Below are 27369 nucleotides of genomic sequence, written 5' to 3' on the forward strand. Positions count from 1 at the left end.
AGAAGACAGTATCACGTTCTCCCTCTGCATTTTTTTGTAGATTATGTACAATGCATGTCATGCACTCATGATATACTTGTTTGTTATCCTGTATGTGCTTTCTGAATTTACCTTGCAGTTCATTTTTATAACAAAAAGTGCACTAAATATCACATGAACATAGACATCATGCTGCTCTACAGATCAATATGTTACATCTAGCTCCAAATAACTTGGCAGCCACACAGCCACAGGTGTGTCTACCTTTTTGTTATGAAGGAGAGACCATCTTAGTATGCAGTAATCTGCTGAGCAGTGTGCTCAGTACACTATCAGCAGTTGCATTAATTGTTAGTGGGGTGATTTTCTTATTAGCCACTTCAGTCAATTATATTATTACTCATACTGGGGTCAGCTGTCTGTATGATCTTTTGCAGATTTACTAACTGTAGCTTAGGAGTTCTGCCTCATTCATTGAACTGAATCCTCCCTACCAGATAGTGCTCACACACAATGAAACCCCCACCACTTCCACTGTACCCATCCATATAATACTATCTGCACATGTATTTGACAATACTTTACTCTTAACACACTGCTTTCACATTCAGCTTGGCCACAAGTAACCGAACTGTCACCTAGCCACCCTAACTTTATCCTCTGCTTACACTACAGATCAGTCATCACAACAAAATGCCTATTCAATCTTGTTATGTCAGAGTTCATTTATGGTGATAACGTAGGTGTTTACATAATCTGAAAATTAATTTGCATAAGAATAAAGTGTCTGAAATGCAGTGTTACAGAAGAATGGTGAAGATTATATGGCTATACCGGATAACTAAATAGGTGGTACTGAATAAATTTGGTAAGAAGAGAAATTAATAGCACAACTAAAAAATGGGACTGACTGTTAGGACACATCCCGAGGCATCAAGGAATCAAGTCAATTTGGTAGTGGAGGGAATTGGGTGTGATATAAATTACAGAGGTGCACCTAGGTTTGACTGCTGTAAGCAGGTTCAAATGGATGGAAGTTGTGCGTTATAACAAAATGTAATGGAAGCTGTGCCTTATAACAAAATGTATCCAAGTTTCCTGAATAAATTAATTACAGTTACAGCCAATGCTTTTAAGTGTGATATCCTCACGGACTTGTGCATCAGTACAAATTGTCAGGATTGCTTCTAAAGTGTATCAAATATACATTTGTATCATTATTATTTTCAGTTAACTATTCTCAATTCCAATATTTACTATCAACAAACATTTTACATAATAGTCAGTGGATGTAGATCCATTTATAACATGGTTACAGCATGTTCAAGAAAGGATTAAAAAAAAACACCATCCAAACAGCCCTTGAAGGCCCAACGGTACTGACTGGCTGCTGTGTCATCCTCAGTCCTTAGGCATCACCAGCTGTGGATACAGAGGGGCATGTGGTCAGCACAAAACTCTCCCAGCTGTTGTCAGCTTTCGTGACCACTGTCGCTCTTCTCAGTCAAGCAGCTTCTCAATAAGCCTCACAAGGGCTGAGTGCACCTCGTTTGCCAACAGTACTTGGCTGACCCGGATGGTGACCCATCCAATTGCTAGCCGAGCCGAAAAGTTCTTAACATCGGTGACCTGATGAGAACTGGTGTTACCACTGCAGCCGAGGCCACTGGCCAAGAAAAATATTGGTTTCATTTTTTATTGTGTTCTGACCAAGGGAAACTAGGGCGCAATTGTCTTCCACATGTTCCTTGGTATATTACATAACTGACAGACTTCAGGATGTTAGGATGTTTACACAAAAAACATTAAATACAAAATAATTTTTAATCATTATGGGCTCCAAATATTTATGTTTTCTATGTAGTATTATCACTCCTAACAGATTTGTATGTCTGCGATATTTTTTATTTCAGTGTTACAAAATCATTGATTAAAAAATTGGCTATTTAGAAATAATGTCATCCACAGGTTGCTAAGCTGTAATTTTTTTTTTTTTTTGTCAAATGGATGGCAGCTGTCAAAATGCAGGTACTGTTGGTGGTTAGTGAGTTTGATGTTAACACTGAGGTGCGGATGGAGCCATCAGAGATGTGGAGATCAGCTTCCAGGAAGGTGGCACATTATGTAGAGGAGGACCAGGTGCGTTGGCCCTGAGTTCAGATTGTGAAGATGTATCATCAATGAACCTTAACCAGACTGGGGGAGGTGGATCATTGAATATTTGTGGAATGACTCCATAACTTTAATGTTCAGTCAATTTGTATTCTAAGCATTTTTATAGTAAATGTATCTCAGACTGGGATTCATTCATTGAGTTTCTGCTATAAATCCTACAGTGAAAATTGGGATTTCTCTGAAGAATCTAGAAAATTGCATACTTCTTGCAAAGTGGCACCAAACTTGGTACCAAGAGTGTGGCCCCCATTTCAAACACAGGAGGGATTTGACACTAATTTAACATAGCAGTCTTTATGATAATGGTCTTCTGCAACTACTGAACACAAAACATTGTTTTTTTTCAGCAACTTTTCTGCAAAAATCATAATTACATTTCTCTGCTTTCTCAGGCAGTGTGTGTTTCAATGTTAATTGTATCATTGCCTTCAATATCTTAGTGAAACTCTTGTGAATAGGTTTCAGTGATCCGGAAAAGTGTCTAACACCAGCAGCCAGATGTGTGTCAAAAGATGTTGCTGAGGTCTTCCATCACAGCACTGCATAGCAGCAGAGCTATCAGGCAGACATTGAAACCCTGTGGCTGCATCATGTTTACTGCAACAAATAAACTACAGTGGTGCTATCTTTTTGTTTGGTCATCAGCCTACTCAGTTACGGATATGAGATGACAGCGTAAACTTTCACATGAGAACACCCCCCCCCCCCAAAAAAAAATCTCTCAACCACATCACTTACATTAGCTATGGATTAAGTTATACAATCAAGTCAGTGCCCCCAACTAGACATTTCCATTTCAATCACAGAAATTTTGTAATTAATATTATCTTGTTAAATACACAGAAGCAGAGTCTCTATGAAGAAGTTATTTTTCCCAAACCTGTTTGCAGAAATAAGTAAATTACTGCCCAGATCATCCTAAAATGATGGATTTATTGCATCAGAAGACCTGAAATTCTCACAACCTTTGCTCCTGAAGCATAAACCAGTTAAGTAACATAGCTGTATGATATGTTACATTATTTTAAACTATATTCATCCAAGACAAAAGAAGTGACTTCATTTAGATAGGTTTATGTCCAAATCAGTTGATGGCCTCTGATAAAGAATTTACATAATTGTACTATGCATCTGATAAACAAACGAATTCACAGTCTTAGCAACAGCCCACTTCATCTTCTGTAACTCTCTGACCGTAATGTTACTGGAAACTTATTACCTATAGATGTACTGTCACTGAAGAAACAAATACAACATAACTGACTTTGCTTTCATAAATGCAAAAATGTGCACAGGCACAGGTCATTATTGTGTGGAGAGCAGCTCTTGTACCAAGACTTCAGCTGATGGAAATTCGAATGATCTCTTCAATGACAAACTGCTGCTCACTAGAAATGGTGCATCAACATGGAGATCTGTCTTGACAGTTATTCACAGTGCAAGACACTCCACCAATTGTTGATTCTCTGCAAGCCTTCCTGCACTTTGCTGCAGTCTTCCAGCTTCTCGGCCTCCATACAGACAAATAGCCTTGCATAACTATTGAAGCTCCAGTTATGCAGCATTTCATTTTTTTGCAGTTACATGGAATTTCCATATTTTTTACCTTGTTTGACTTAAGCAGTGCATTTTCCACCTTCATTTGCATTGTAAGGAAACGAAAATTCACCATTCTGGCAGAAACAGCTGTGCCACGTATGGCAGCTGAAGAAAATCAGGAAAGGAAGCAGATAAACGGAAATGAATAATAGCCATGAAATCAAACTTACTATACTTCAGTTGCCACTAAAATCTTTTATATATATGCATTTAGTTTGGGAATAATTCTCAAACATACTGATCAACAGACACTGTCATGAATTTCAATGAATAAAAAAACTTCTACTGCAAAGACACTGTGTGTAGTGTAAGCCAACTTTAGGTCAAAGAATCTGTCAATTTAATATCAGTGTCAAGTTTATGCACTGAAAAAATTTCCTCTCTGTTTATTCTCTTCACTTATCACTAATTCAGTTTGAGGCAACATTCAGTCGGCTGCTATTCAGACACAGATCCGATGTGAAAAGCTTTGAGGAAGATTGTGTCCATCTTGATGGAGACCACATAGTAAGAGATAAGCCCTGTCTGTTAGTAGAAATCTGATAGTCTGTCCTTACTACTGTGGTCAATGCTACATTAAATGCTAATGCTCCCCCCTGGAAAATCCATTACATAATAATGACAATGTTATGAAAATGGTAGTTGCCACTCACCACATAGCAGAGATACTGGATATAAGTTGTCTAATTGTGATAAATGCCTGTTTGGCTGAAAGATTTGTTTGACAATCTTTTAGTTGTGCCTAACCGGGACTCAGCATCTCCACTATATAATGGGTAGCACCTATTCTTTTTATATTATTGTCAAACAATCTTCCTTTTTTATTGCTGAGAGATGACAAAGCAATCCAGATACAGTCAGTGTGACTATTTAAAACCAGACAATTGATTTTGTTGTTATAAACAGTGCTTGATTTGTGATGGATTACCATACTGATACCTCTGATATAAAACCATTAAAATAATGTTTTAAGACATTAATATAAAACAGTCCATGGTAGGTCACAGTACTGGTACTACTACTTTTTACAAATCAAGCACTGGTCATAACAGTTGCTACTTCTGCTTGTTCTATTTCTTCAATATCATGTCATATCCAAAATGACAAACCAAACAACATATCTAGAACAACTTAGTGTTCATTGTCAGAGCCCATTATGTACTCTCACGGACTGATCAATCTGAAGTCACAAGCAGAGCAGAGATGATGTTTGGAAAGAATCAAAGGAAAAGAACTGAACACACGACAAATAAGAAGCTGTGTATCATTGGCTGAGTGTGTTACAATTGGTTCATTATACCTTATTCTAAACATATATACAGTGAATCTTTGCTGAGGTTTCTAGGACAGGTGAATATTCAGTATTTCTTCATCCCATTCACATTGCTGAAAGTTATGCAGTCAAAAGGCTGGTTCAGTAACATCTGACTGCAAACCCAGAACTTCATGGAATTATTTCCTCACAACAAGAGAGCAATGTAGGTTCAAGTCGCAGTCCGGCGGAAATTTTCATTTTTCTAATAGGTATTACATTTGTACCTAAAACTGCTGATGTCTAACAGTTCACAGTAAGCAAATAAATGTTGAGTAATTGAATATATTATAACAAAACATTCAACATTCCAGGCAGAGCCAATCACAAAATATTTTAATTTCATATTTTTCACAGCTTTACTTTTGAAGAAATGTAAGCAATTCAGTCAAAAAATATTATCCTTAGACCTATAATCATTAGTGGATGGACCAATGAACTCTTCTCAAAAGTGTGTTCACCCCTCCCCCCCCCCAGTTCCAAGACACTCATCATGTAACATTATGCAATGATTCTATGATTACTTTCTCTGGAGGGAGGGGGGGGGGCTGGGAGCAGGGATTGTGAAAAACACACATATAAAATAGGACAATACAACATATGTAAAAGACAACTCACACTAAATAAATCACATTCATTGCAACAGTAACTCCAACACAAGAGATGCAAGTGTCATCCACCTCTATAAACACTATATGACAGTAGGTTTTCACAGTGGAATGTAAAATGATTCATTTTATTAAAGTGCATCTGTGATACTTCTATTGACAGTGCCATAACATTAATATATTAACACACACATTAATTTGGCACAGATGGCAAAATAATAATCTTTGGGATACGCCTTGGCCTATCCTTCGTAACCATCCCAAAAAAATGTAGGGTGGTGGTAGAGAACGTTTGGTTGTACAATCCTGTAGTTCTGGTGTGATACTGGATTTGTGATGTGTTTCTGAAAATAAATCAGTGGTATACTGAATGAATTATCAAATACTTTTTGGTAGAACCTGGCAGTATAGAAAACATGAAACATAGTCGAATATCGTCACTACATGTCAAATTAGAAAAGTATTAAGTACATACTGATTGGTAACATGAATTTTGTATGTAGAGTACACCACGCTGTCGCCAGTGAGATACAAATCAACATCCAATGAGGTACCCAATAGTAAAATCTTCTAAATCTGAACAAATATTACGTTGTCAAATGCTGAAACACATATCCAGCTAATCTGATCACATATTGCATCAAATTGTAAGTGAGAAATTGGGGATAGACACTAGGGTTTAACGACTGTCATTTTGTGGGTGCATCTTCAAGGCATTAAGCATTCTCGCAGCATCTCCACAATATATACATTTACTAATGTGGCATGAGGTGAATAAAGAATCACAATTTCAAAAGAATAGTGACTTCTTCCACTCACTGGCAATAATGACATCACTGCAAAAGAAGTATTCACCCAAAAATCAAGCTCACAAAATACTCAAAATTTAACGAAAAAACCTACAAATATGAAAACTATTGGTGCTGTAAATTTCATGTGACCTGTAGGCCTATATCTCAAATGAAGACCTCAATACCAGTGACCCATACAGAACTCAAAAACTCAATACAATTCTTACTTGAGCTACACAGCTCCAACAAAGCCCTCGATACCACAAACCAACCACTCTAAAACATGGTGTTTCAAACTTCACTTCACCCACAAAGCTCAAGCAAACCCCTAGATACAACACTTTCACTTACTCAATCTAAAACAAAGTTCTCAGTACAACAAACCAAACAATGCTCATATGACTAATATCAGAAGCTTCCCCATTGCAACAAGCAATGAGCTACTCATAAATATCTATATCTTCTTCACCACAGAAGAAAAATATTAAATCTCCAACCACAACACATGGCACTAATATTTCCAAACATAAAAATGAATCCATCAGCTAAAATATGCAAACTCAAAGTAACTCATCAGACAGCCAGCACAAATTATTTCAATACCAACATGAAACATTCAGTTCATGTCAAACTACTCACTAACAAACATACAGCACAATAGAGGGCCACCAAATACTACAACACACAATCTACAAATACAAAGACTCAAAACCATCAAAGGCCACCATGACATTACGGGTCAAAGCATATGGGTGTAGCATCAGCACCTGACCTTGTCCGAATAACCTCACCTTAGCCTCAGGTAGGTAATAGCGATGAGGCAATGACTGCCAACTGACAAGAAAACAGGATTAAATTATCAAGAATGAAACTCAATTACTCCCAGAACATTTGTTCCGAGTATGCATCTTTTCGGAACAATCCAAAAAGGCAAGCACTGCCTGCTTTGGACTTAGGAGATCTTTCTCACTGTACTGGCCCAAAAACAGAATACTTTTATTCAATCTGTCCTACAGCATTTTCTTTCTAAGCAGTGCACCTAAGATCTAAAAATTGTCCATTCTAACATTGAAATTCTAATCCTTACATCCTAAACCATTTACTCCCTAATTGTCCTTATGATTAATGAAGAGTGAATTTACTAGACACTTATTTGATTTACGAATTTCCTGAATGTCAAGCAAGACATTCATTTGAACCCTTACCTGCTATTTCAGCATCTTATTTTGCAAATGCGAATTTCCCACAGCATCTCCAGTTTTGCTGCATTTCTCTTCCTGTTTTTAGCGAGTTACATCGCTATATACTTCAGTGACTAAAAATGTCCAACAACTCCATTAATTAACATCTCAACATGTTTAAACAAGAGTTACATTTGAAAAAGTCTTCCAACAGCCACTACAACAGTACTAAGTTGCATACAACACAACTATGAAACAATCTGCCGGTTATAACATTCATGAGTACAACACTACACGTGCACTTTAGTACACACGTCACAGTGTTAAATAGATGCTATACATTTATATTCTATGAGAAAACCACAATCATTTTAACCGATCAGCTTGTTTGCCTCCCAGAATGCGAATATATATTTGTTTTCTCTCCAACAATTTTGCGTTCCGCTTTTCGTCTCTTAGAAATCACAATAGCACAAAGCCTATTACTGAGTTACTACAAAAGTTCCACACGGCATCCACTGCCTCGACGAAAACAATAACACAAATCTTTCTGCCCGCCAAAAATTTCGTCTTCAAAGATAATACTCGCAGCACTTTCAAATCAACGAGTTAAAATTTTTTTAACTCGTTGTTTCAAATGCATGGAGGTATAATACCTCCATGTTCAAATCAACTCGTTGGTTCAAATGGATGTGGTAGCTTCTGTGAACTACGTCACTTCCCGTGTTTCGCTGTCGCTAGAGTCTAGTCAAGTCTTATAGCAAGTGCGCTAAGTGAATCTGTTGCAGAACTCGTCTTAACGTGCAAGAATGCTAAATAAATCTGGGACAAATTACGCGCCCGATTTGTACGTAACAGTACTCAGCGTTTGAAAATGTTGATTGAAACATTTTTCCGTGTTAAACGTGATGAAAAGGAAGATATTAGTGCACTTCTGCCCAACTGCAAAAGTTATTTGTGGACCTGAACGATGAATTAGCAAAACATGAAGAAAATACGCTACCTGAAAGAATCTTAAATGGTCGAATTTTGTTTACACTGGGAAAAGACTACGACAATTTCAAGGATCTCTGGGATACGATACCGACGGAAAAGCAAAGCTTGAATTTATTAATTGGAAAAACTCTGTACTATTGAACTGCGTGAACAAGACATTAATGGAAGTGCAGCTTTCGTCGTTTCTAAAACAAGAAAACGGCAAACAAGTAATCAGCAAGTAAAGATAACGAAGTCACAATTAAAATGGAAGTTTCCCTGTAATATATGCAAACAATTAGGTTACTGGGCAGCAGAGTGTCCACAGAACACTCGTGACAGCATTAAAAGAAAAGAGAAGAAGCGAGAAAGTGAACACGCTGCATTTACTTCATACGCTACGGGTGTGTGTACCAGTAACCACAGTGACCCAAATAAATGGTATTGCGACAGTGGCGCTACAAATCATATCACTCCCAACGAACAGTATTTTGTTTCGTATAGTGAATTTGATGCTCCTCAAGTAATTTCATTGGGAAAACAAGATGTCAAAATGTGTGCGTACGGTCAAGGAACAGTTTACATCCAAATTCGACGAAACAGTAAATGGTACAATGCTAGAATGGACAATGTTTTGTACGTCCCTGATGCAAGTGCTAATCTGTTCTCTGTGAGAGCCATTGCCTGCAGAGGCTACAGTACTAATGATGATAAAGCAGTTTCTGGATATGTTAATGAGAAGGATGGGCTTAGAGTTTGGATTCCATCTAAAAGAAAAGTGCTGTTGAGTCACGATGTGAAATTTAAGCCAGAAATTGTTTGTGATTTACATAGTGATCATGTTGAATTTGGAGGCCCTCAAGAAGAATTTAATGATCCGAATTCATCTAAAGATGACCAATGTAAATCTCCTAGGCTGTACACTTCTGGAGGAAGTCAAACTCAAGAAAAAATTGACACTCTCCATTCTAGAGAAAGTCAAGAGTCGAGTGAATCTGATGAAAATAAAGACTTAACAGAATTTCTAAAAGCAGAAGCTGCTGAATCTTCTAATGAAGAGAAATAGAAGAATACAAGACAACAATGAAAACCAATCTGGATGGAAAGTGGTGAATTTTGTATGGCAACAAAAGTTGATGCACTTGAATAAAAAGATCCAAACTGTTTTCAGAAATATTGCAGTCAAACGAGAAGGAAGTATGGCAGGCAAGAGACAAAGCAATAATTTCATGATTTTTTTCTTTTGGAGAAAGTGTTAAAAGAAAAGAAAAAAAAATCCTTGAGGTCTATGTTTATGTGCTGCTCCATGACTCTGCAGTTAATATCTTCATTCTTTGCTTGTGTGTAACTTCTGTGTTTTTTTAGTAAATGTGATTTTTCGTACCCAGTGTGTAATTATAGAGTTAATGAAATGTTTTCTTGCCTTTAAAATAAAATTTTTCATCAAGTATCTCCATTGCTATCGCACACAGAAGGCATTGATTGTTTCTTGCCGCTAACATAGTTCATATACGACTGGTATCTCTTTGGATTTTCTGCCAGGTTTCACGACAAAGTTTCGTTGTGGAAACTGTTATAAGCATCTCGCATTGAAGTCCGCTCTAAATTTCGAGCTTTTGTAAAAGATCGCCAATCTTGGGGATTTTGCGTCTGTTTAAATTTGGCATGTTTGTTTAGTTGTTTCTGCAACAGTGTTCTGACCTGTTTTGTGTATCATGGAGGATCAGCTCCGTCGTTTGTTAATTTATTTGGTATAAATCTCTCAATTGCCGCCGATACTATTTTTTTTGAATTTGAGCCACATCTGGTCTACACTTATATCATTAATTTGGAAGGAGTGGAGATTTTCTCTCAGGAACACGTCAAGTGAATTTTTATCTGCTTTTTTTGAACAGGTATATTTTTCGTTTGTTTTTGAAGGATTTCGGGGTTACAATATTCAGTCTCACTACAACCCTGTGTTCACTAATCCCTGTATCCGTTTCGATGCTCATTATTAACTCAGGACTATTTGTTGCTAAGAGGTTAAGTGTGTTTTCACAACCGTTTACTATTCGTGTGGGCTCATGAACTAACTGCTCGAAATAATTTTCAGAGAATGCGTTTAGCACAATTTCAGATGATGTTTTATGCATACCTATGGAATTAAACAAGTATTTCACCAACATATCGAGGGTATATGAATGTAGTAACTGTTCTCGAAAGAACAGATACCACTAATGACCGTGCAGCTTCTCTAGAATAAATGATATTTAATTGAAACCGTCAAGTGCCGACTGGTGTTGTTGATATACTTCGATGGGGACAGCTGAAAATGTGTGCCCCGACTGGGACTCAAACCCAGGATCTCCTGCTTACATGGTGGATGCTCTATCCATCTGAGCCACCTTAGTTGGCGCGAGTAATGAGTGTATGGGCAAATATCTATTAGGAACATTACGTTGTAGATTGTGGACAGTTGGGAATTTGGGTCTCATGAGAAGCAAGCAAGGGATAAGTCTCTGCAGTCGTGCTATTCATCTGTGTCCTCGGTGGCTCAGATGGATAGAGCATCTGCCATGTAAGCAGGAGATCCCGGGTTCGAGTCCTGGTCAGGGGTTTCAATTAATTTTCTAGAGAAGCCAGAGAGAATCTCTTCTGATCCAAAGTGACACACATCATTGGTACCAATGTGAGCAACCACCTGCAGTTGACTGCATCCTGTGCTCTTCACGGCATCCAGGAGGACCCGTTCCACATCTGGAATGACTCCATCCTGTATGCACATGGAGTGCACATTGGTTTTCTTTCCCTTCTTGAGAGCCACATCCCTAAGGGGCCCCATAACGCACCTTAATGTCGGAGCTCCCAACTATCAATAATCCCACCTTCTGTGATTGTCCGGATCTTGCAGGCTGAGAGGTTTCCTCTGAAACAGGACAGGCGACAGCATCTGGCTCAGCAGCAGTGGCAGCCACAGACCGCGCCTGTAACCTGTTTGTCAGACAAAGCAGTGAGGCCTTATGTGCGGCCACCTGGGAACACTTACGCCACCTGCTACACCCCGGGGCGACCTCCCAATCGACCACAGGTGAGGGGTCAACCTCAGTGCGAGCAGTAACTGGGCTGACCACCAGTGAGGACCTATCGGAGGACATGGTCGTACTGGACGTCCGTTGGATCCCCATGGCCGGCCCACAACAGTGGTGCCCATTCACTGCAGCCTCAAGCTGTGTAACCGAAGCCATCACAGCCTGAAGTTGAGAGCGAAGTCTCACCAACTCCACTCGCACCTGCGCACAACAATCGCAGTCCCTGTCCATACTAAGACCATGGAAAACTAAACTATGCAGATAAATGGACTATCGGCACGTGCTGCCCAACTCTACTGTAAACCCTGAAGAAAACGCAGTAACTGTGTCTAACAAATTAGATTAACATGCAGAGAATTAAAAACCTAACTACCGAAGCAATCAGGTGAAACTAAGTAATTCGCCCCTGATTAGGAACTTGTAATACGTCATCAAATCGATTTACTTTCCGACGCAAACGAAAACGCGGTAACTGTGGCTTTTAGATATTAAATAAACACACAGAAACACAAGAAACTAAACTATTAAAGCACCCAGATGATAATACAAAATTCTTTCCTGGTTAGGAACTCGTAAAAGACACAAAATCGGTTACTTCCCTTTTGCTGCTTCTGTCGCGGCCGGCTGCTGCTGCCTGACCCATGCTTAGAATACAGGTCGATGGCGCTAAAGAGCATGCCTCCTCCTCCTCCTCCTCCTCCCCCCCCCCCCCATCCATCCACCCACCCACGATGTTTAAGAGATGTTTGGCGTTGTCAATTTCGAGGTGACGTCTTCGTGGCCCACACAAACCACAGACGTATTTCTTCTATTACTTGTTACTGTTATGAACTGAATTATCCTTCTGGAGAGTTTTGCCGATTGCCGCTGATATTTCTTTCCTGCGTACCTGCAGCTCAGCTGGCATGTTGGCAGCTGATTTAAACTATCCATGAAAGTTGGATGCACCGACATCTGCGTAGACAGATCGTGGACCACTTTCCAGAAGTAAATGGTAAATTTATGCATGTCAACTTCTCACTCCTTGTGAAAATGACGTTTTTCGCCTTCCTCTACATCGGATCCAACAACAATTTTAGCTGTAGTAGTACTGTTGTTAAAGGCGTCAAAATTTAGATTTTCCATCCACGAAATAAACGACGAGCAAATGTTTGTTATGGTTGCGTTTTTGTTTCCGGATGTTTATGTTGCCTAACCTGTCTGTTTAAAAATAGTGTCAATGGGTGAAAGTGGCCACATGAAAGATGTGGCATATTGTGTTTACGAATAATAATGTTGCAAAAAATTGGCGGTACATATGATGAATCTCAGTCAACTGAAAAAAAGTCGTTGAACGTGACATGAAGAAAACCGATCTATGTGAACCTGGTTTTGTAAGTATAATTTGTTTCCCTGGAACCTGTCGAATAGTGTTGACATTTACCTTCCTGGACTGTAAAAAGCAGAAGGTACCTGACGTTTGTTAGTAGAGTAGCAAATATCAATAGACTGTACTTAACGTAAAATGATAAATTCGTCTTTGCAGTCACTAGTTGGGCGTATTTCTTGCGATTCATTGTTGACTATCTCCGTAAATTTTCCTTTTGTAATAACTGTCGCTTGAGCCGATCATTTGATTGTAAGTATTATACATTTGGAAGCAAAATGTGATTTGACATGCTGTATTCCATCGCTGTTTGTTAATTTACTTTCTCGTAGTGGAGTCGATACCCATAATATGGAGCAAATAATCTTTATGAAAGCTATTGAAATAGCGTCGGTGCTATTAGATTGAATTAAGTACCTTTAATAACAGCAAAACAATTACGAACACCATGGCCGCGCAGATAAAGAGTTTAAGTAATACTTAATGTATCTGTGCCAGCACACACTTTTCACTGTCTCATGTAGTACACGCCTTTTCATAACATGTAAACATCAAGTAAGTCTAAACTTTGATCATGTATCTTCTGTTGGGTAATATGTCAATTTTAAGAAAGTTAAAATGTATTTGTTTGTTGCTGTGGTCTTCAGTCCTGAGACTGGTTTGATGCACCTCTCCATGCTACTCTATCCTGCGCAAGCTTCTTCATCTCCCAGTACCTACTGCAACCTACATCCTCCTGAATCTGTTTGGTGTATTCATCTCTTGGTCTCCCTCTACGATTTTTACCGTCCACACTGCCCTCCAATACTAAATTGATGATCCCTTGATGCCTCAGAACATGTCCTACCAACCGATCCCTTCTTCTAGTCAAGTTGTGCCACAAACTTCTCTTCTCCCCAATCCTATTCAACACCTCCTCATTAGTTATGTGATCTACCCATCTAATCTTCAGCATTCTTCTGTAGCACCACATTTCGAAAGCTTCAATTCTCTTCTTGCCTAAATTATTTATTGTCCATGTTTCACTTCCATACATGGCTACACTCCATACAAATATTTTCAGAAACGACTTCCTGACACTTAAATCTATACTCAATGTTAACAAATTTCTCTTCTTCAGAAACACTTTCCTTGCCATCGCCAGTCTACATTTTATATCCTCTCTACTTTGGCCGTCATCAGTTATTTTGCACCCCAAATAGCAAAACTCCTTTACTACTTTAAGTGTCTCATTTCCTAATCTAATACCCTCAAAATCACCCGACTTAATTTGACTACATTCCATTATCGTCGTTTTGCTTTTGTTGATGTTCATCTTATATCCTCCTTTCAAGACACTGTCCATTCCGTTCAACTGCTCTTCCAAGTCCTTTGCTGTCTCTGACAGAATTACAATGTCATCGGCGAACCTCAAAGTTTTTATTTCTTCTCCATGGGTTTTAATACCTACACCCAATTTTTCTTTTGTTTCCTTCACTGCTTGCTCAATATACAGATTGAATAACATCGGGGAGAGGCTACAACCCTGTCTCACTCCCTTCCCAACCACTGCTTCCCTTTCATGCCCCTCAACTCTTATAACTGCCATTTGGTTTCTGTACAAATTGTAAATAGCCTTTCGCTCCGTGTATTTTACCTCTGCCACCTTCAGAATTTGAAAGAGAGTATTCCAGTCAACATTGTCAAAAGCTTTCTCTAAGTCTACAAATGCTAGAAACGTAGGTTTGCCTTTCCTTAATCTAGCTTCTAAGATAAGTTGTAGGGTCAGTATTGTCTCACGTGTTCCAAAATTTCTCTGGAATCCAAACTGATCTTCCCCAAGGTCAGCTTCCACTAGTTTTTCCATTCGTCTGTAAAGAATTCACATTAGTATTTTGCAGCCGCGGCGTATTAAACTGATAGTTCGATAATTTTCAAATCTGTCAACACCTGCTTTCTTTGGGATTGGAATTATTATATTCTTCTTGAAGTCTGAGGGTATTTCGCCTGTCTCATACATCTTGCTCACCAGATGGTAAAGTTTTGTCAGGACTGGCTCTCCCAAGGCCGTCACTAGTTCCAATGGAATGTTGTCTACTCCCAGGACCATGTTTCAACTCAGGTCTTTCAGTGCTCTGTCTAACTCTTCACATAGTATCGTATCTCCCATTTCATCTTCATCTACATCCTCTTCCATTTCCATAGTATCGTCCTCAAGTACATCGCTGTTGTATACACCCTCTATATACTCCTTCCACCTTTCTGCTTTCCCTTCTTTGCTTAGAACTGGGTTTCCATCTGAGCTCTTGATGTTCATGCAAGTGGTTCTCTTTTCTCCAAAGGTCTCTTTAATTTTCCTGTAGGCTGTATCTATCTTACCCCTAGTGTAAGCCTCTACATCCTTACATTTATCCTCTAGCCATCCCTGCTTAGCCATTTTGCACTTCCTGTCGACCTCATTTTTGAGGCATTCGTATTCCTTTTTGCCTGCTTCATTTACTGCATTTTTATAGTTTCTCCTTTCATCAATTAAATTCAATATTTCTTCTGTTACCCAAGTATTTATACTTGCCCTCGTCTTTTTACCTACTTGATCCAATGCTGCCTTCACTACTTCATCCCTCAAAGCTACCCATTCTTCTTCTACTGTATTTCTTTCCCCCATTCATGCCATTTGTTCCCTTATGCTCTCCCTGAAACTCTGTACAACCTCTGGTTTAGTCAGTTTATCCAGGCCCCATCTCCTTAAATTCCCACCTTTTTATGTAGTTAAGAAAGTAGTTAAGAAAGTTAAAATGTAGAAAGATGGACTAGTGCAGAGCACCAGTGACAATTACACTTGAAATTACTTTTATTTAAAATGAGATGGAACTATCTTTAATTAAGATATTGAGTTTCTACTGATTATTGAAGACTTCTGTTGGATTAATCGCAGAAGACAAAGGGCAGTGACTAGAAGTACTCTAGCTAATAAATATTCTTATTCTAATAAATATTCTTATTGCAAGTAGAGTTCAGGTTAGCTACTTCACTTCAGAAGTGCACGGAGTGCGGCTGTTTCATGTAGCTCAGTTACCTCCTCCAAACTTCAAACACAGCTGTCTGTCACTCTGTTTCCTAGCAGACAGCTGTATCTTGTGCACAGGTGCAATGCATGCACATGTACATGTGTTATTTGACAGTTATGTGCAGTTATTAATGCACATAAAAATATTATGGTCCAAAGTGCAAAATATTGTTTTTATTGTGATTATTTTTATGTTTTGTTTTTTGTATTTTATTTATATGTATACATCACTATATTTACAGGTCTATGGGTTGTTACATTTGTCGAGAAAATTTCGCAAAATATTTTTAAATAACCCTCTCTAACTATTTTTTTTTTAAAATTCCCCACCACTCCATTTTGTACATCATTACTCAAGAATTTTTACCGACTAAAATGCTCCTACACTGGTTAAGGTGTTGAATTTGTGTTAAAAACAGGCTCCAAATCACCTGGTAATCCTGATGTAGGTATTCTGTGCTTTAATGGACTCAGTTTATAGAAAGACTGTGATGGTGTCTTCCAAAAGAAGATGCCTAATCTCCTCCTCTATATTTGCTCTATTCAAGTTTCTGCTCTGTCTCATATGGTGTCACTGAGTGAGGTGGCACAATGTTTAAGACAGTGGGCATGCTTTCAGAAGGGCCAGATTTGACTCTTTGTCTGAACGTACAGTTGTAGATTTACCGTAGTTTGCTTAAGACAGGTATTAGGATTTTTCATTTGCATAGGCCAGTTTTATGCTGCACTCTTATCTAGTTTGAATTTTTTCTTCATCTCTACTGACATTGTCACTGTTGAGACACTGAATTCTAATTTCCCTGCCTCTTTCATCCTTTCAGACCATCATGCATATCGTATAACATGGTAAAAATAAAAACAAAACAAAAATCATTCATCCTGTTGTTATCTTTGCATACCAATGTACCAAACAACCAAAATTGCAGTAATGTTGAGTTATGTACAGGTACACAGAAAAGAGAATAAAAACTTTGCTAGCTCTGAGCACCTTCATTGTGCTGGCTCAAAATTAGATTTCCTGTGCCATATCCTCACACACCGCTACTCCTCCTATTGCTCCCTAGAGTGAAATGCAAATGAGTGCCCCCCCCCCCCCCCTCGTCACCCATTATCAGACTGGACTGAATAACTGAACCACATCCTTCATGAGGGCTTTGATTATCCATCATCATGTGCGCAAATGATGGACATCGTACCCAAAATGCGTGCCTTCCCTCAGTGGTATTCTGTTGCCCACCCAAGCTACACAGCATCCTGGTCCACACTTATGTCATTCCCAGTCTCAACCCCACACCACAGGTGTCACATCCTTGGGCAACACTCAGGTGCAAGACCTGCCTGGTTCGCCAACCTAGCACATTCTGATCCAATCCTGTCACAGGCTTGTCCTGTCCATAAGAGGCAGGGCCAAATGTGAAAGCAGCCATGTCATATACCAGCTCTGCTGCAATTACTACACAGCATTTTATGTGGGCATGACCACCAACCAGCTCTTCCCAGCAATTAATTGCCACTTCCAAATGTGGGCAAGAAAGTAGTTTACCAGCCATTGGTGGAACCTGCAGCTGAGCACAACATGCTTGAGTTCACTGGCTGCTTTATAGCCCCTGCCATCTGGATCCTTCCTCTCAACATGAGCTTTTCTGAAGTATGTAGACGAAAGTTATTCTTGCAACACATAATTTGCTACTGTAAACCTCCTGTCCTCAATCTCTCCTAACCCATTCTTCCCAACACATTACTCATTTCTGTTTTCTCTATCCTGTCATTCACTCCCAGTCCACACCTCCACATCATCTGCATTGTGTTCCACACCTTACCAGCTCTGGTATCCATCTGACAAACGCCTGGGCTGTGCACTTGCCACCCCTCCCTCCTGCATTCCAAGCCTGCACTCCTGCTGCCTCCTTGCAAGACACTAACTACCCTGCCTCAACCTTACCCCCTGTACCACTTAACCTACACCTACAGTCAGTTATTCCACTGCAAGCACCTGTGGGCTTCTTATAGGCACGTCTTAGGCTATGGATCGCACTACTCTTTCCATAATTATTGGGCCACGGTCTCATCCCGACCGGTCTGTGGTTACCAGGTTTATGGATCGGTGGTGCCTTTGGCTTTGAAATTGTTAGAACTGGTCCATTATCATGGAGTTTGTCTGGCTCCTGATGCCATCTGAACTAACCCCGTAAACAGTCTCCTTACTGAAGTAGGTATATTACCTCTTCAGTTCCAATGGTATCACATCTTGGTCTCCTGTGCAGTCGCCATTCAACAGTTCCTTGATCATCCAATGTATACCATTGCTTTTGCATACGAGGGCCACTGACCTCTTGGTAACTGCCCATGGGTGAGGTTACCAGTTGGAATGCCCTTGCAGCACTCTACTAGGATCTCCGGCTCTCCTCCCTGGAATGTGCTCCCCCTGTTTTCTTGTGCACTGCCCCCTGGTTGGTACCCAAAACACAAGTTAGGACCTAGGTCCTAGGTGCCCCTATGACCTTTCAATGTCATATTACATTCAGTTCTTCAGCAGTTTCTGGGTATTACTCTGTTGTACACTGATGGCTCTAAAACTGCGGATAGGACAGAATATGCTTTTTCATCCATTTATCCTACCTTTGGGATGGGGTGGTTGGGCCATCTCCTGCTGCCTGCTGGGTCTGGGGAAGCCCCTACCTTACCTCCTTGACCAGCTCACTCTTTCAGCCCTCTCTTACTCTGTTTTAATTGCTATTCTGCGGCGCTCTGGTTTCTATTTTAGAGATTTCTGTTGAACAGTGGGTGCTCTCTAACAGTTTGACTATACTGGAGCAGGGATGGAACAGCTGTGGGAGCGGGTCTACCATCACGTTCAGAGCCCAGGAGACGCCCATCTGCTGCCGTACCCATTTCTCTCTTCTTGTTTTTATTATTGACAGTCCAACTAATGTCCATTACATTTTTAGCTTTCTCACTTTTTCTACTCAGAATCTGCCGGCTTGAAGACAGTTTTTGCTCTTTAACTGTCTTCCCCCTTCACCAGGTTGATGGAGGTTGGATGCAGGCTGGAGCTTTTCTTGGTATTGGATGAGCCCTGGGAGACCCCTCATGCAGTCTGGTCTCCACTTACTGGCTCAGTCCACATGTTTCTCTGTAAATTCTTTCTCAGCTCTGGCATCAGTATTGTCTTCACTGCCTCGATCTTACCGCTCCCAGGTACTTTCATGATCAAAACACATACTTCACAGACATCACTAATTCACAATGAACCACGCCCTTAACCCCCAACCAACAAACCTACCAATACCTTTTTAGTCCACATGGTACAGTGACTAGTTAGAAATGTCTTTGCAACAATAGTTGTCATTCTCCACATGATACTTTCTTTATGGGACACTGGTGGTGTTATGTACTGTCCACAAGCAGTTTGAATCGCATAGGAAATCAAATATCAAAATGTTCCCTTCTTTAAATTTCTTCATTAAATTCCATTGTCCCAACTTTTCTTCTTCTTCTTCTTCTTCTTCTCCTCCTTCTCCTCCTCCTCCTCCTCCTCCTCCTCTTCCCCCATTTTAATCCATATATGAATTAGTACTTACATCTGTTATGTATTGGCACTATTATACGTTAGATATGTTTACAAAATTCTAACTTTGTAAAAAAATTTTTTTTTCCTCAGTGAATTATACATCTTAGGTAACCCCCAAAAATGACTTATGTACTGATTATGCCCTGTTCTATTCATACTATTCACATGAAAACCTCATTCATGCCCTGTATTCATAACAGTGTTGTTTAAATTGAAGAAGATGGTGAACGAGCTCATAGAATACGTGAAGGGAAGTGATATACTTCATATGAATAGTAGATAGTAGCTGAAGGAAAAAGGAAGGATACCTCAGGAAAGATGTTAATAGAGCAAAACAAAAGCATCCCATTAAAAATAATGCATGTAGGCTAGCAATCTGTGATCAGGGACTAAATGACGTGAATGGTTTAGAGATATTCCCTAGAAGTGCAGCAGCAGAAAATTTGAATACCTCTTGTGTCCAGTAGTATCATGATACAAATCCAGATATGTCCTGAGAAAAACAAAGCTCTGAAGATCATCAAAAATTTTAACACTCGAAAAGATAAAATAACCTCACTTCCTGATTAAAATTCTTACACAAACCATGGGCCTAGCCATATTATGATAGCTTGCATATCACAGTGATACAGATAGCTATACGTTTTGGTGGGGTATCTGCAGAGAGGCCAGACTAGCATATAGTTTGTGAAGAGAGGCAGCATCCTTTTCAGTAGTTGTAGAGGCAACAACAGTCTGAATGATTGATTGATCTGCCCTTGAACATTAGGCAACATAGCTTGCTATTTTGGTACTGTGAATGGCTGGAAGCTTGAGGAAAGTACAGTTACTATACTTTATGGGGACATACGGCTCTATTGTGTGGTTTAATGATGCTAGCATCTTCTCGAGTAAAATATTCTGGAGGTAAAACAGTCACCCATTTGGATCTCCAGGCGGTGGTTACTCAGGAGGATGTTGTCATTGGGAAAAACAAACCTGGTATTCTGTGGCTTGAAGCTTGGAACATCAGATCCCTTGGTTGTGTTGGCGGGTTAAAGAATAAGAAAAGGGAAATGGTTGGGTTGAAGTTAGTTCTAGTGGTAGTTAGTAAAATGTCATGATGGGAAGAGAGGGACTTGGGGGTCAGTTGGTTGCAGGGTTATTGATACAAAATCAAATAGAAATAATGCAGGAATGGGCCTAGTGATGAGTAAGAAAAAAGAAGTGAGAGTAAGCTACTATGAACAGGACAGTGATCAGATTATCATAGCCAAGATAGACACAAAGCCAACACTGACTACAGTAGGTAGTCAGTTTCATGTTCCACGGATCATCTGTACGATAAAGCGCAATGATGTGGATGAAGTCATTTTACATTCACATCACAAATGAATGTGCAAATATCACTATTACTTTCTTTTATGTAGGAAATATACAGATAGTAATTCTGACCCATCACCTTTTACACATTAGAATAACAGAAATTCTTTCACAGAATAGAGGGTGTTGTTAAGGATAAACTAACTAAGTATGTTTTCAAATTTTACTTTGCTGTCTGTCAGACATTTTATATCACTGGGTAAGTTATCAAAGATTTTAGTTTACAGCATTTTGCACCCATTTTTGTGCTAAAGACAACCTTAATATGGAGTAATGAATGTCAGTTTTCCATCTGGTTTTGTAATTATGTGCTTCATTGTTCCTTTTGAACTTCAGTGGGTTATTTACAACAAATTTCAGGAGAGAATAAATATACTGTGAAGCAGTAACTCCTTAAACAGATATCTAAAAGATTAGCATGGGTGAGGAGTACATATTATTCTTATGACATATTTCTGAGCTATAAGGACTTCGTTTCTTTAACTTGAGTTATCCCAGAACATTATTTCATGTGACAGCATTGAATGAGAATACGCAAAATATGTCAGCTTACTGATTTGTTTCTCCCCAAGATTTGCAATGATTCTAAGTGTAATTGTGGTGGAACTAAGTTGTTTTAGGAGTTACAAAGTGTGCTTTTTTTCAGTTTAAATTTTCATTAATAGGGATGCCTAAGAATTTTTAAATTTCCATCTTATTTATTATTTCCTCACCATGTATTACACATACCATTGGTGTAGTACCCCCGGTTGTGCAGAACTGAATATCTCGTGTCTTTATAAAATTGAGGATGTGACTGTTTGCTGAAAAACAGTCAGTGATTCTTTTAAGAACATTGTTTACCATTTCTTCTCTTTCTGTATGCATGTGTGGATTGTTTACAATACTAGTGTCATCTGTAAAAATAACTAATTCTCTTGTTGTGTATTAGGCGGAGGATCATTTTTGAGTAACAGAAGAATGTCCCTAGACTACATTGATTGCTTTACTAAGTACAACTTAGATATGACGTTATTAGTTAGTTGGCTGCACCATCAGTCCCACAAAACTTAATTTTATCTTGAACAATACTGTGATTACCAATACGTCCTATTTTGATGTGCCAACTAGCTTTACAAACTATAAAAAAGATTGTAAAATGTGTGATAAAGTGAAAGAAATTGCTTGGATTGTAATGAGGATGCAGTTTGAATTGTGGTGGGGGGCTGGAATTCAGTAATAGGAAAAGGAAGAGAAGGCACAGTAGCAGGAGCACATGCACTGGAAGGGAGTGGGGGTGGTGAAAGCAGAATCCACCTTGAAGAATTTTTCTCAGAATACAATTTAATCATTATTTACACTTGTTTTAAGAATCAAGAAAGACAGTTTTATGGGTGGAACAGACTGGAGACACCAGAAGTTTTGAGGTGTATTATGTAATGGTAAGAAAGAGATATTGAAATCAGATTTTAAAGTACAAAACATTTTGAGGGTCTAATGTGGACTGTGATCATAATTTATTGGGTGCAAACTAAAGAAATTGCTGGAAAGTAAGAAATTAAGGAGCTGGGACTTGGATAAGTTGAAACAACTAGAGGTTGTCGAGTATTTGAAAGGTTGCATTAGACAGACAAATATTGGTGTAAGAAACTCATTAGAAGACAAATGGGTAGCTTAGAGAAGTGATATAGTGAATGCTGCAGAGCAACAAGGCCAGGAGAGAATACCGAGTACAAATCCTTCAATAACATTCAAGATTTTAAATTTAATTGTCAAAAGAAGAAGAAGAAACAAGTGATGTAAGCAAAAGAGAACATGGAGTCTAAAAATGAGATTGATAGCAGTACAAAATTATAAAGCAGGAATGGTTACAGGGGAAATACAAACTGTAGAGGCCTGCATGCCAGTGGGAAAGATAGATGCCACCTATGGGAGAATTAAAGAATCTTTGAGAGAAAGGTAAATTGTCTGTATGATTATCAAGAGCTTAGATGGCAAGTGAGTACTAAGCAAAGAAGGGAAGTTTAAAAAGTGGAAGGGATATATATTTGAGGGCTATACAAAGGAAATAAACTTGAAGACAATATTATAGAAAGAAAGAGGAAGGTCAATTTGAGACTACAAGAAAAATTTGACAGAGTAATATGTAAGTTAACACAAAGAATTCAATGTAAACAACAGTCCCATACCATAACTGATATCATTGAGAGAGCCAACTATAACAGAACTATTCCAACCAGTGTGCAAGATATATGAGACAGATGGATCTGTGTTGGTAGACCACTTGCCTGCTGAAGGCAAAGGTCCCGAATTCAGTTTTCAGTCTGGCACACAGTGCCAGATGCTGGCTAAGCCATGTATCCACCATATCCTTTTTTCCAAGAGTACCACTCCCCCTCTCCACAGGGGACTCTCATCACTTTTGTGAGTATATCTTTTGCCACCATGTGTCCCCAGCCCTTGCAGTACTACTTCCCATTCTGTGCTGCAAATTGTATACTGCTATTCATTTTTCCTCATTACCTTTCCATTGGATGGTGTTCTTGGTGCCAATTGTGCTTGGATTTGGTCTGAGATTTTGGAAGCTTGCTTTACTCCCTTCTGGCTTTCTACAACTTTTCATTCTTAACTGTATAGTGCCCATTGTTGATTTGACTTGCTATCTCTTTTCTGAATTTTACAGAAATGGGCATTGTACTGGGAAGGTTGTCCAGTGCAACATATATATTCCCCCTTTTGTTCCTTTCTCTCTTTGTTTCCTTCCATTCTTGCAAAGGTATTGCACCTAAAACCCAGCATGGTAGCCATTTGTTGTGGGAAGGGGTGGTAGCCCCCTGACCACACAGGTGTTGCACAGTTGGTGACTGAGTAGGAAACTCGTAATGCTAGCCAAGGAGTATGTGTGCGTCATGACTGGGGTATGGGGACTCCAAGCAATGGTTTACTGCCCAGGTAACCATTGCTGTGGTTAGGTGATGACGATTGGGGGGCAAGGGGGGAGAGCACCTGTTCGGAGAGGGTGGTGCCATGGTGAAAGATTTGCCCATGAAGCCAATTAAAGTTTCTCCCACTGATGGCTGCGAGGCCCCAGAAGTTACTTCAGATGAGAAGGATTATTACTGTACAGAGAGATATGACATCACGATGTTTTTTTCCTTGGCTGTGCCAAGGGATGAGGGGCAAGCCAGATGTCCGGGAGTGAAACACTTCACCCAGTACTTTGTATGTACTCAGACTGATGAGGATACTTTTACTGCAAGAGAACCATTATTTTCTGTCAAAAACATTTCTGGGAAAAATGTGAAATGATTTGATATTAATTAAAACTTACTCTGCTGCCCAATCTGCAGCTCTTCAGGCAGATGATCGTCAAGGTCATGTATCTGTGACCCTTGCCTCAACACAAAACTTTGAACATGGTCCAAAGAATCATCTTCCACAGAGATCTTATGCTCCAAACAGATGAGGAGCTCTGGACTAATCTCCAGCAGTGAAGCATACATTTTATCAGGCGTGTACAAAAAGGGCCCAAGAATAATCATATGGATACAGGCACCTTTCTCGTTGGCTTTGATGGGAATGTTCTCCCAAGAGAAAGTTAAGGTCATGGTGTACAGTTGTGGTGTAAAATGGTATATCCCACCACCTCTGAGCTGCTTCAGATGTTTAAGTGTATGGCATATGTCATCCTCCTACATGGACCCAAAAGGCGGCAACTTTGCACAATCACTCCATGAAAGTAGTCCTTGTAAACATCCATCCATCTGTGTGTGTCAACTGTGTGGAACATCACCCTCCTCGTTCACCAGTTTTCAAGAAAAACTGAAGATCCAAGAATACAAATCTGTTGACTGCCTGTCATATACTGAGGCACAGAAGTAATGTGAACACCTACATCCTGTGGATATGACCATCAATTACGCTGACATCGTGACCATTGCCCCCCCACACACACACACCTCAACCTTCCCCAAACCAGATCTCCCACCATCCTCCTCTCCCCGGTTCCTGCAGTACACTTTTTGGGAACTACTTTCCGCACTGGAAGCATTCTCGGCATCCACCGGTGACAGGGCTCTCACTTGCGATTCCTTTCCCTGGCAACCCCTAGACCAAAGGCAAGACGCCAAACAATGACCAAAGGTGCTCCAGCATGTGAGTCCCAGGGCTGTCTGCTCATCATCTGTCCCTACACTCAATGCAGATAGCTCCATGAATGAACCTTGCCCACCAAAGGCTATTGAGGTAAAAGAAGAAGAATAGTAATCGAGACAAGGCTCCTCCGGTGCCTTTGGAGATCCCAGATGTCCCGCATGCAGTTGGATTCTGAGCCAATTTTTGTGGATGTGGTTCCATCCCCATTGGTCACAGGTACTGATACTGTGGTGTGACTGGTCCTCTGACCCCTTTACGTCTAACCTGGCCACCAATCATATGATCATTCAGTGGAGTTGTAATAGGTAGTATCATCACCTGCTGGAACTACAACACCTTATTTCCTCTTCTTCTGTGGGTTGCATAGCTCTCCAAGGAAAGCACTTCACTGATGACTATTCTCCTATGCTCCGTGGTTATTGTATGTTCTGTCAGAACTGTTGCGATACTGAGATGGCAGCTGGATGGGTCTGTACTTTCATTCGTACAGATGTTGTCAGGGAATAGGTTCTCCTTTGTACTTCATTGGAGGCAATAGCAGCGCAGGAGCAAATGATCTCGGCAATCATCATTTGAAATTTCTACCTACCTCCAGACAGGTCAATTACTTATGCTGAATTGACCTCATTAATCTAACAGCTTTGCCGCCTTTTCTGTGGCTAGGGGACTCCATCCCACAGCACCTCTCTGTGTGTACCACTTTGTCAGGCAAGGGCCTCCTAATGGACCAACTTTTCACAGACCTGTATCTGTGTCTCCTCACTGCCGCTCGTGGAACTTTGTCAACTATCGATCTAAAGATCTTTTCCACTAATATTGTGGATTTGCTACATTGGTCGCCATGTGATGACCTTTGTGAGAGTGACCGCTTTTTGGTGATCATGTCATTTCCTTGCCACAGCCAAACAGATCGATTACCACATTGAGCATTTCATAGAGTCAACTGGCCTTTGTATACCTCTGCTGTTACATTTGTCACCTCTCTGTCAGATGTGTTGATAAAGTTGTGAAAGGCATATCAGCCACTGGAACTGCTATGCTCCTTTCTGCAAAGCTGCCCCTTCCCTCTCACCCCCCCACCCCCCTCCCCCCACCCACCCACCCCATCCACTGTCGGCCAGTGCCGTGGAATACCAAAACGATTGCAATAGCTGTTCAGGATCGCAGACCAACCTTTTCACTTTTAAGCAACTTTATACTGAGGCTCACTATAAAATCAGATTCAGTAAGAATGAATGCTGGGAGTGCTAAGCCTCATCATCTCAAGAGTGGGCCAAGCTCCTTGATCTCGTGTACTGCCAATGATTAACATCTGTTCTGGGTCTTGCCCTACAGAGTGGTCTTCATGCTGATTCTGATATGTTCTATGTGTTGTCGTCTGCTAATATTGCATTTGCATAAGCTGATGTGAAGACTGGTTATTTTCATATATTTGTCATTGGAAAATTCAGCCACTATCTAGTACAAAAGGCCTAATGAAGGTGTATTATATCACTGAAACCGGAAGCCTGTAAAATAAATTGGAAATTAAATTACAGCTGATGGTGTCCTTCAGTATGTACAATATAGCCTACGCCCATCCCAATGTTCATTAAAGTATCATTTGAAATTTGAAGTGAATTAGTCCAGAAATTTTCTGGACTTCTGGTAAAAACATTTCCTCTTTATATGTTTATATATATTTATATATTAATATACCTAAAAACAAAGATGATGTGACTTACCAAATGAAAGTGCTGGCAGGTCGACAGACACACAAACGAACACAAACATACACACAAAATTCAAGCTTTCGCAACAAACTGTTGCCTCATCAGGAAAGAGGGAAGGAGAGGGAAAGACGAAAGGATGTGGGTTTTAAGGGAGAGGGTAAGGAGTCATTCCAGTCCCGGGAGCGGAAAGACTTACCTTATGGGGAAAAAAGGACGGGTATACACTCGCGCACACACACACATATCCATCCACACATGTGTGTGTGCGCGAGTGTATATCCGTCCTTTTTTCCCCATAAGGTAAGTCTTTCCGCTCCCGGGACTGGAATGACTCCTTACCCTCTCCCTTAAAACCCACATCCTTTCGTCTTTCCCTCTCCTTCCCTCTTTCCTGATGAGGCAACAGTTTATTGCGAAAGCTTGAATTTTGTGTGTATGTTTGTGTTCGTTTGTGTGTCTGTCGACCTGCCAGCACTTTCATTTGGTA

General features: G+C 39.9%; 1 protein-coding gene across 2 annotated transcripts in view; it reads left to right on the forward strand.

Moving 5' to 3' along the window:
• The first annotated feature begins 12573 nt into the window (after positions 1 to 12573).
• Positions 12574 to 27369, forward strand: part of LOC126175335 (protein melted) — a 256862-nt gene continuing 242066 nt past the window's right edge. Inside the window, exon 1 of one of the 2 annotated variants that reach the window (XM_049922055.1) lies at positions 12574 to 12685. The gene's annotated coding sequence lies outside the window, so the exon portion shown is untranslated. Of the gene's footprint in view, positions 12686 to 12911; positions 13065 to 27369 lie in introns of those variants that run through there. The other variant, XM_049922054.1, reaches the window with a different exon arrangement.

The sequence above is a fragment of the Schistocerca cancellata genome, chromosome 3 (genome assembly GCF_023864275.1).
Source record: "Schistocerca cancellata isolate TAMUIC-IGC-003103 chromosome 3, iqSchCanc2.1, whole genome shotgun sequence".
Lineage (NCBI taxonomy): Eukaryota > Metazoa > Arthropoda > Insecta > Orthoptera > Acrididae > Schistocerca > Schistocerca cancellata.